The sequence below is a fragment of the Egretta garzetta genome, unplaced genomic scaffold, assembly GCF_000687185.1.
Source record: "Egretta garzetta isolate BGI_Z169 unplaced genomic scaffold, ASM68718v1 scaffold30, whole genome shotgun sequence".
In the NCBI taxonomy this organism is placed as follows: domain Eukaryota; kingdom Metazoa; phylum Chordata; class Aves; order Pelecaniformes; family Ardeidae; genus Egretta; species Egretta garzetta.
Window position 1 is genome coordinate 655,208 of NW_009258383.1, and position 9,986 is coordinate 665,193.

Genomic DNA, 9,986 nt, shown 5'->3' on the forward strand with positions numbered 1-9,986 from the left:
TTTCTTTAATTGTGTTGGGTTTATGTTCAAAGCACAGTTTGATGATTTGTGGTCCTAATACAGCAAATATATTTGAACAAACACCGTGTGGATGTTTTGCAAATCTTCTTTAAAGTAGCATTTTTTAAATTGCTGTGATATCACCAGCCATATAGGAGTTTGATTTTGCAGAGTATATAGCTTATGAAATGTAATTCTCAGTGTATCCAACACATATGAGCCACCTGTTAAATGAAATTGGAACAGGGTAACACAGATCAGATTATGGGTTGAGATTAGAGTGTGTCCACCGTACACACTTCGTCTAATCTTACAGTCCAGTGCCAAGTTCTGTGTTCTACTTTTCAAAAATATACTGAGGAAGACACTTTGGTAAAATATGAAGAAATTTTGTTGCTTATATTTTGCAGTTGTACGGTGAAGCAAGTACCAATAACGGTTATAAAACATAGAGAAGAAAGTATAACTTGAAGAGGTTTTGGCATGAGCAGCTCCAAGTGATCGTAGTCCATGTAGAAGATAACTTAGAAAAGCAGTTGGTTTCTCAGTTTTTGATGACAAGTATTAACAGGGAAAAAATGCAAAAGATTGTAATGACAAAGCTTACAAAAGTAATGAAAATACATTGGACTTCAAAAAAATACTAGGAACAGGTCCTCAATTAATCTATCAGCAATCAGGATTTTCAAATGAATAATGAATGAAAGAGTAAAGATAATTTTTAAATCTTAGGTTATATTATCCAAAGTCCACTTATATCATAGGGCCTGTTTGGAGTTAATACACTCATTAAGAGTCCATTTATTTCATTTTTCCCCAGCTCCCAACCTTGACTTATTGTGATAGTGACCTTTTATTATTTGATTAAGTGCTTCGTCAGGGTACCAGCATGCTAAAACCTCTACAGATAGAGAAGAAAATGGTTCCTGCCTCAGAGCATTTGCAATCTAACACATAACACAAATACACAAAATTGTGGTACTGAGCTTAGATGAACAACTTACAAAGAAACCCCACCATTTAGAAATTGCTCGTGATGCTTTTCTTTCTTACAGGAAGGAATGAGTAGCTTTAGTAGAGTGAATTAAGCACTCTTGAAATACCTTGGCAGTATTTTCATTTTCTGCCCTTCATTTTATCTCTGTATGCTCTGGAGGACCAATTTTATGTCAATATCTTAAACCAACATGGTTGAAATTGGTAAGATACTACATGTCCCGTGTTGGGTTTAGCGTGCAGAACAGTACAGGTATAAATAAGCAAGTGCTGGATTAGGTATTTACTCTCTCTAGGAAGGTCCGTAGTGAACCAAAACAGGTGTTCTTTTTTTCTTATCCAAGGAGAATTCGTCTGAGGATTAAAGCTTGTTACAACACAGCACTATCAGTACTAAAAACTACAAACTATCAGTAGGCTGTAACCTGGGGCATGGGCCATGGATGGCAGCCATCCACTACCTCCTTGGACTCGGTCAAACGAGAAGAAGAACGTCAGTTTGCTTTTCTAAAATGTGTGGGTGACAGATAAGGTTTTTTTTGAATCAGCACTGCCATTTGGGTCTCTTTAGCATTTGAAATTCTTAAAAGTTCGAATCTATGCTACCTGGTGGTGGTTTCTCCATAGGTACTGTGTATAAAGCACAGTTTATCATTTCAATATAAGCACGGTTTATAACCTCAATAACACCAGTAAGCAGCTGGCACGAGATCATCAGTTGTTTCATGGACCTGTTCTCAGTCCAAGCACAGAGATCCCCATCAGCTTGAGAGACCTTGCCCAGCATCTTAGCTGGGGCAGTATTCAGCTTATAACATCTCTGTTCAAATCAAAATGCATCATCACTGATGTCAGCATAGTGTGTTCAAGTGTAAATGTGCCTGTTTTATCTCCCCTCATGAACAGCACTTTGGTTTTACATTAAAATAAAGTTAAAACAATTTTAACTACTAACTTTCAAAATTTGAGAAAAATAAGAGTAACTCAATTATTATTCTTTTCCTGTTCCTCTGCTTACAGACAAATGTAAGCTGTCAGGTTCAGTGCTAACCTTATACGATACATACACACACACACCTTGGTTGACATATATACATATATAAGCCATATATGTTATGTATAATACATCATATATCCTATATCCTACATGGCTATATACACACACACACGTGATATTTTCACAACATCATGATATTTTCATTATACGGCTGATATTTTCATTTCCAGGCTGCAGTTTGTTTGGAATTGGAGCTTCGAAGAGATGGGCAGGCAGCAGCAAAATTTCTTTTCAGACCAGAGGAGCGTTTTTTTATGTTACTCGTGTAATTCCAGCTGATAAACTGACACCACACACTCTCCTCTATTTGACATTACTAACAAAGAGTATCTAGTTCTTTTTAGCAGCAGTCTTCTGGTATTCACAGATTATTAGCTTGCAGAATGCGGCACCTGGTCTGTTATCACTTAACTGAAGTACTTCTTGTTTTATTGATGTGCTTTTCTTCTAGGAATAAACAGTACCAGTTAGTATGTTTGATCATTAAATATCTCTTCTGCCTTGGAAATTTACAGCCGCAGGGAAGGAAAATGTGACGACAACAGGGAGGTACAAATGAAATACTTGTTTACAGTTGATTTTTGTAATTCTGGAGAGAAGGACTTTGTGTTCACATGACTGGAGATACAGACTCCTGAATAAACCCAGCTGAGGAATGCTCCTGCCAGTTTTATATTACAAAGGTAGGAAATGGTGCTTGAAATACTGCTGTGGGATGAGAAATCCCACTTTGAAAGGAATGGCTGGGCCTGCTGCAAGAGATGTTGGGGATCAATGCTGGAAGAAATTATTTCAAAAGACTCCTGTTACAAGCATTGGTTTTAAAGGGTTTTGGTGATTTAGTGGTTGTAGGGGGTTTAAAAAAGCCTCAGGACTGTCTCTCCCCAGCCTTCACCAGATTTTCACAAGCACGCTCCCAGCAGTGTCGGCCCCTGAGCTTCTCCCTGGGTAGAAACCCATTTGTCTTGCTCTTAGATGAAGTACCACAAGCTATTCCAGGTAGGTTCTGTTCCCTACGCATTTCTTCTGGAAGTTTTCCATCAATAAAAGAAGAGGCCAGAACCACATCTCAAACTCGGGAAAATCTGCATGAAAAGGAAGTAGCACAGCAGATTTGCCCACATACTACCCTTACCTATGTGCTTAGGGCAGCGCCTTTCTCCCAGTGCCCCTTGGCTCTGGAGATGAGAGAGGCTGTGGGTCTTGGCTTCCCTCTGCCCAGTCTTCAGGGAATGCACCTTCTGTAAACCCAACCCCCCATTCCACCGTCAGCTTTGTGACATGCCGTGAGGCCGACATCGATGGGACATACAACGTGACGCTCCAATGACATTTCAGTAAAGCTGTCTTCAGGTGTTGGTGAGGGTGAGCTTTCTCAAGCTACCTGCCTCTTTGTGTGTATGCCATTAGCCCTACCTTGAATTTAACACCTCGCAATCCTGTATCAAACAACACAGTAATAATGAGGGAAGCAGAACGTGACAGCCAAGTTCCACCATATGAGGTGTGTTTTTCTTTTGAGAGTGGGACTAGTATTTTATTCCTTGAAATCGGTGAACTATACCTACATAAATGTATGTGTATGCGTATATAAATGTGTTTAATGTAAAAGCTGGCTTAAATGCTAGTTTCAGCATTTTGACATCAAGCGATGCTAAGTAAAGGCCACTCACCTAGGCTGACTGGAAGAACCAGCATAGGAGCTCATAAAGGCTTGCATTAATTGACTTAAGTGTCCTTGTCTGACATTGCAGGGTCAAAGCCATGCTTGCTGTTGAGTTTCTGCTGTGCCTGTGCTCCATGAGATTTATTCACACTTGCCTACTAGCCTAGACTTGATGTCTAAACTTTGTGATTAAAGCTTGTCTAATGTCTATATTTTAAGCAAGTCACCCTGCAGTTGTTGCAACATTTGACAGAGGCTTTTCTTTTGCAGAAAGCTGTAAAATTTGGAAAGGTAAAATCTTACTGTAAAATCTTGAAAAGTTTTGCACAGAAATGCAGGAGTTATAATAGAGTCTGATTTCCCATTTTCTTCACAGGGGAGACGTTGTGTCCATGAGGCGCTTCTTAATTCAATGTAATTTTCCATGCAGTAGGTGTGCAGCCTGAACAATGCTGTTAATTTGCTTCTAACCAGCCAGAAGGTATGCGGAACCTTTATTGGCATTACCCATTTATCTGATTTGTAAGTTAATGGGATACTTCCAGTAGGAGCAACCTACAGAGCACTGGGAATTATTTTCTGTTGGCTATCATGGGAACATGGGAAATACAGCATCTACCCAGAAGTAGCAGCATACTGTCCCTGAGCAGGCTGTCACCACGAGGAGCATTTTGTTCATCATAGAATACTGTTCTCAACCAAGGTCTACTTGTCTTTAGACTGCAATCTCCCAACACTGGAAGAGCACCTTTCCAAAGAGAAGTAGTTTATGCTAATGGAAATAGGTAATGAACACTAAAGTATTTGATAGCACACCATTTGTTTGGGCAGAGCAAGACTTTTAGGTTTCATTCTCTGGACCTGATCTTTAAGAACTATCTTACTCTATATTCTCAAGGTTTCCAGACTCTAGGCTCCATTTCAGGGAGACTTTAACATTTAACAGTGTTAAATACCCTAGGGCAAACAGGACGTGTAGGAGCACCCTAGTAGTTCCAGTCTGTTACAAATGCTCTGAGAGTAGTAGTCAGGCCTCTTCACTCTAGCAGGAAAAACAATGTACATATCTCAGAGGAAAGAGTCCCTTTTTGTTTGGGGATAAGAACTGTCAGAAACTGACAAGAAGAAAAATCTGGAAACTTCCATTTTGGAAAAATACTGAAATGGTCAAGAGATGAAGAATAATTCATGTGTCTATCACTCCATCCACCCAGAATCAGGGAAAGAAAGCATCTTGGTTGTACCTGCAGCCTCCCTGCAATGAGGAGGAAACAGCGGGCACATTGATATGGGGGGAACTGTAAGAGGCTGATGGGAGAACCGCTATAGGAGCTGACAGGAGTAAATTGGGTTGATTTGGAGATTGGATGTGCAGAAGTAATTGCTGAGTATTGATCTGAGCTCCTGCAGCACCAGCGTCAACACCATCTTTGTCAGTTAATCTATCACCACTAATTCTCATTCTCCCATATAGTTTGAGAAGGGTCTGAGTTAGGGAAAAAATAGACAAATGCAAAATATTTATATATTTGTAATAATCATTATTTAAGAGTTCTGATTATTAAATATATTTTAATGTAAAACGTGATTTATTTGTTTTTTACCTTTGGGGGTAGAGACCTTAAGAACAGAGGGATTGCAATACTGGAACCAGTTTGAACCTGTGTTTGATCTAAGTCTTGTATCTTGCTTCCAACAATCATCAAAACCAGATTCTTCAGAAAACTGGGGAAGAAATCTCTACTAGCGATAATAACCCCACAGTCTTCCTATCCTTACCACTTATACCCTTAAGCACAAGAGTTTGTATCTATCGTACACATTTTTAATGCTACTGTATGTTTTCTTTATGCATGTAAATGTGTAACACTTTTTTAATGCCCTATAGCCCACGGCCCTTGCTGATGCAGGCACGAGCATGGAGTAGATGCTTCAGTGCAAAAGGTAAGATGTAAAATAGAAGAGGAATGGTATGAGCTGCATTTTAAAACAGAATTCAACAAAAAAAGTTCAACGTCAGAGTGCAGCAGAAAGAGTTGGCTGGTTTGATAGTGCTTGTCCCCCAGTTTGAAAGCTGCAGCCAAGTGTGGTACCCAGTGGGAGGCTAAAAAAATGTAAAGTGGGTGAGACAAACCATAAAGATGAGAGATGTGATCTCACATGGATACAGGCGTGCAACATATGGGATCACAAGCTCATTTCATTCCCTAGGCATTTCTACCTATTCTGATGTTAGCTGTGACAACAATTTAGATGTGTTTTGGTGCATTTGTTCAGTGTATTTTGAATCTGTATTCTCTCACCCTTGCATCTCATTCAGGATTGAAGAAGGCAGTATTCAAGTTCACAGCATAAAGAACAGCCAATAAAAATAAACTGTTGCGAGGTAGTACTAGTAGGCACTTGTACAAAGCAAATGTATTTGTTTGCTCCATTTTTTTTTTAATATTTATTAGGAAAAGAGAGAAAATCAAATTGGATCAATTTTTTTTCCAATTCACAAGATTACAAAAAGCTCACAGCAAGTGAGCTTATTATTATTACTTACAATATCAAATAAATTTTAAGTTATAAATGCCATTAATATTTCAATGTGATGTGTAAAGGTAGGAGCAGTCCTACAACTGCATGAAAATTTCAGGTCCTTTTTTCTTCTGCCATGTTTAAAACTCAGAATACATAGACTAATCAGATGATGCCAATAGTCTGAATGCTGTATTATATATCACTAGCTCACTGGGATGTAATTAATACGTACCATTAGGCAAGTAAACAAGTCTGGATTATGCCTGGCTGCTTGAGGGAAATTGTAGCTGTGACTGGCTGGATTTATTCAGTCACAGAAGAGCAAAGAGAAGGGTCCGACCCTGACCATGTACTAGACAGTCTCACTTGATGGTTAACCCAATAGGCGAGATCTGACAAACCCCATGCAGACATGGGTGTGAAGGCTTCCCAGTCTTCAGTATTTCTTACCGCCAAGCTTAGAGGGCTCCTCCCTCGGTAGCCTAGAGTTCTTTTGAACTCATGTTGGCCACTGAAATGCCCAAAGTATTTGAGTGTTGATAGGGCTTTTTTTGAGTCCTGGATTTTGCTGTGGGAGTAAACTAGGAAAAAGTTAAACGGGGCAACACCAAAGTCCGTTTGTGGATCTGGGCCTATAGTCATGTGCTTACATTCAAACTGGCTCAAAGCTTCTCAGAATTGTAGGCACAGGTTAATTTTGTGTAGCCACAACAGGCCCATGACTGCATCTGTTACGGAAAGCAGAGACAGAATCTGGAAGAAGATGTAGGATGGGGAAAGATCCAGAAAGCTGGAATTTGTGGTGGTGTAGAGGGTCCCCTATACACTGGTCTGTTCCTCTGTGGCTGACAGTGGTGGGAGCAGCTAGGCAGAGCTACATCTGTAGTGTTGTACTGACCTTTCACTCTTCCTTTCTTCCCATTTGTTGCCATAAGCAACTGGATATTTTTGCTACATCTAGCAGCAAACCTAGACTCACTACTAAAGCTCTAAAGAGACCTATGAAACTAACCAACCAATGAGTAATTCATCAAATGCTGGAATTACTTTAACTGATTTCATGATATGCTGTTTAGTATTAAGTGTTTAGGAAGCCTGTTTTCCTTTATTATTAATTTTTTAGCTCTTGTGTAAAATGAGTGTGCTTTCTTCTTTTCAATCTTCATAAAAGAAAAGGCTTTTATCTTCCCAATACATCTAGGAAGAGGTCTTTTTAATCAATTAAAACCAGTAAATTCACATCTTCACAAACACAGGCTCTTCACCTGGTAAGTTTAAAATGAAATGCTTCCAATAGCTTTTGACCGTCTGCTTAGACTGGCATGAGCGTGTGAGTTGTATCTGCATCACTCATATGCAGCAGTTTGGGGAGCTCCCAGATATCCCCACCTGTGACAACAGAGATCTTGGAAGTACAGATGCCCACAGACAGCCTGTCTGGGCACATCAGGTGCCATCCAAGATGCTTACTGTCCTAATGGAACATACACCACTCACTGTGGTTATCATGTGGGGTCCTGAAATTCAAGGGTACATTTTTTTGCCTCGCTGCTCTATTTTGGGAAGACACCTATACATGTGATAGCCAGCATCTATCAAGTAGTGCAACCACTGAACAGCGTCTGTAGAGTGAATTTGAACACTCTGGGAATCTGTCTGGTGACTTCAGAAATACAAAGTTACATCAGAAATCCTCAGCGCAGGACAGATGCATACCTCTCGCTTCTGGTCAACTACTCTACTTGGGGTATAAGCAAAAGTTGCATATTCATGAAAAGCAAAGCACAATTCATTGTGTCATTTGGCCTTGAAACAGTAGAATCTGGGGTATAATCTCAGTTGTGCCTCTCAGGAGATAAACTGTAATATCCATAAGGATATTATTCACGCATGCTATGAACTCTAGAATAGCAGCCGTTCTGCAGCTATACTCCTCCTGATCCCCCTTCTGGGGAGACCTTCTAGCAGGGGACAGCAAGTGGTAGCTTGCTGGGAGATTCATATTGCCTCTTTTACTGTCACTGTGAACTGCAAGAAGAGCCAGGAGCCAGGCTTCCTATACTCCATTTGTCTCAATGAAGCGAGGAAAATTGTGGTAAAGCACAGAAGACAGTTAAACCCACAGTTTCTTCAACACAGTGATTCAATGTAGCTGTTTAGTCATTGACATACTGTTCTTCACTTTCTCCTACACATTATTATGAGGGGAAAAGAAATCATTAGTAATCGCTGGATTAACTTCTCTCCTGGCTATGGGACAGCTGTTCACAATTGGGTTTTGTTACTGAAAACTATTGGGTATTGTGCCTTTGGTTTGAGATTTCCTTTCTCTTCGATATATTACAACTGACTGAAGGTTTCCTTCTAAAGATCATTTCAAAGTCTGGTAACATGGTAGGCACGCTTCCCCTCTGAACTACAGCGACAGCTTGACATTGGGAGGCCATACTTGGGCAAGTGTTAATTACAGGCTCCATTTTGCAATAGCTGAGGTTAGGCCACCTGTCTGGATTTTTTTTTCTCTCCCCCTTTACTCATTTGTGGAAGATCAACACCACCTCAACAATTTAGCCATATTCAGGAACAACTGCTGGTTTTAAAGATACATGTGCTATGTCACAGTTAATTTTATTTGGCATGTGCTGGTTGAATTGCATTATTGATTTAGTACCCTTGAATTTCCTAGTCACCACAACTAGTATTTCAAAACTGTCAAGACAGAAAATACCTGTCAGATGATGGAAGTCCAGCATAGATTGCAGTCACTGAAGGTTTGAACATAGTCATGAGACATCGGAGTGTACCATGATAGATCATACAGCTGATAAACCCCTACTCCATTGCTCATTCGGAATTGTCTTTCCCTCTGTCTTTTCACAACAAAGCAGGAAGGGCTTCCACCAAGTTCACCTGTGGCAGGAAGCAAATATTTAGTAATTATTTGATAGCACAAGGTCATCACTTTCTGTATAATACAACTGACTGCTTGGTTAGACCAAGAGAAGATGGGAGGTAGTTTAGGAGAATTGCTACAGACATTGCAGCTGGCAGAGTAACCTGGGCCTTGGATTTTTCTATCATTACATTGTCTGACTTTGACTCTTCAAGAATCTTATGCATTTGAATTACAAGTTCCTGTGGCAACTCCGATGTTGTAAAGGACCAAGCACAGCAGGACACACAGTGGCCCAGGGCTGATGCTCAATATGCTTAGCTTCAGAGTTTGGCTGCAAGGGCACAGCTGGAGGGACATCTAGCTGTCTTCTGCTTCCAGTGAGTTCTTTTACTTGACATGTCACCTGCAATATCTGATAGAGCAAAACATTACACCATCTTAAATCAAAAGTAGGAAAAAGTAATCCAAATCACTACCTTAAATCAAAATGGGAGGAAGCAGTATCTTCCCCAGATTAAATGACTTTCAAGAGGGCAGTAAGGATAAGGAGAAACTACAGCTGATGCATACTATTCTTATACTTTAATGTGATGTTTGGCAGCACTGCCAAACCAAGCACTCAGAAATTCTGAACCTCATCCAGAAATCTTGACATCACCCTGGATAATCACCGGAGTTCAAATAATTAATACAAGTTTATCTTTATTTGTTCTCCTGGCTTCAAATCATTATCATTCGACTCCAGTTTTTCTAGCACGGAGCTTGCAGAAATACAAAAGCCTTCGGGAAAACACCCAGCGCTGCGAGCGCCGGTGGCCACGGCCGCGCGGGGGGATCGCCACGGC